General features: G+C 48.4%; 1 protein-coding gene across 3 annotated transcripts in view; it reads left to right on the top strand.

The window, feature by feature from the left end:
* STEAP3 (STEAP3 metalloreductase) overlaps positions 1-1622 on the top strand; it is a 41081-nt gene that overhangs the window by 34584 nt on the left and 4875 nt on the right. The gene's annotated exons all lie outside the window — the stretch shown is intronic.

The following is a 1622-nucleotide window of genomic DNA, read 5'->3' on the forward strand; positions in this document are numbered from 1 at the left end:
ATGACAACTGAGAGACATTCTTTACATTTCTTTGTCATCTCCTGCTGTTCTTTACAGATAATAGCACAGTAAGGGTCAGTGTTGGCGGATTAACTCATCCCTCCCATGGGTAGGAGCTGACTAATGCTGGATTCTGCCCTTGTATTGCATCAGGGCTGAGAACAGTGATTGTATCCACCACCAACAAAAATCTGTCGAGTATCTATTCCGTGCAGCGAGGACACAGCACAGGACTCAGAGGGACAGTGACAATGCAATGCTCTTACGTTATGCAATTGAATTGTCCCTGATTAGGGATGCTTCATGTACCCCAGAACAAAATAGGGCTGTGGTTGTGTGTTTGCTAAAGTGTGTCTGTTTCTGAATCTCCCCTGCTCTGCTCATCTCGGAAGGTCCCCAGAGAAGTGCTCAGGGCTGATACATACTAGCATAAAAGCATCTGCCGCTAATCCCCGTGTGCCTCACACCCGAATCTAGGATTTTTCTGTCCCCACCTAGAGTATCCGGGGTGCATGGTTTCTCCGCAATTAAACAGACTGCAGGTTGCTCCCCTCACCAGAAAGCTGCTCCCTTAAGCAGCTGTAGATTACACATCCTGGCTCTGGCTGCCGGAGAAAGCCGGTGGATTTGATTTTGTTAGCAAAAGCGGACTGAGACTCTAGCGGCTGCATTTTGCTTTACATATTAAAGAGTCAAAATACAAATAGGACTGTCCTTTTGCCACTGTAAGAGAAGAGGGGCTTGGATGGGTAGAAAGGTAGGATTTTTCTTGTGGAGATGAAATGCCGGATTCTGTCCACATGAGCCAGATGCTGAGGCGAAGGAAGCAGTGTCTCGGCGCCCAGTCAGCCTAGGTCCAGCTCTCTCTCTCCACCACCGTGTGCAGACCATAGCCATGCCCTAAGCCTCAGGTTGCCTGGGAAAAGGGAGTCCATGTGCTGCAGGGACTTCCTGAGCCACACTGAGAGATTATGTATGGCAGAAAAATTAAAAGCATTTGCTATTAGGGTATCTGGTCACATCTCATTATCCTCGACTAAACTACTAACCATACAGGTCTGAGTTCTGTAGGAGGCGGAGAGTGAGAGAGTCCATAGACACCAACCCCGCGTCAGTGGTCCAGGTCTGTGTTCACAGACTGTGGTGGACACTCACCCATCGGTCACACAGTTGATTCAGTGGGCCCCAACCAGCATTTCTTACATGAAATGGAATAGAATGGCAAAGAAAACATTGGAGTGATTTGCATGTTGTAAAGATAGATGTCTTTCAATTCTATTGATTCGGTAGTTATATATATATGTGTGGTATACCTGGTTGTCACTGGGCAATAGCAGAAAACACAATTCTTACTGTGACCTGCCATTTCCTCAGAACACTCTTGGAGAAATACAGATAGCCAGGCCTGCCCTCGACCTGTGCTCTCAGATGCTCAGGGATGGCTGTGGAGATCTATTTTTGCAGCTCCCTGGGTGACTCATAGATCCACATGCTGCAGTGTGTGGCAACCTCTGGTGGAGGGAACACAGGCAGTGGAGCCAGCAGACGGGGTTCAGTCCCAGGATCCCCAGCTACCAGCCTTGTACCATAAGACAAAGTTACCTAGCCTCCCAGGGCATCTG

This window comes from Otolemur garnettii, unplaced genomic scaffold (assembly GCF_000181295.1).
Source record: "Otolemur garnettii isolate 467f Iridium unplaced genomic scaffold, OtoGar3 scaffold00059, whole genome shotgun sequence".
NCBI lineage: Eukaryota > Metazoa > Chordata > Mammalia > Primates > Galagidae > Otolemur > Otolemur garnettii.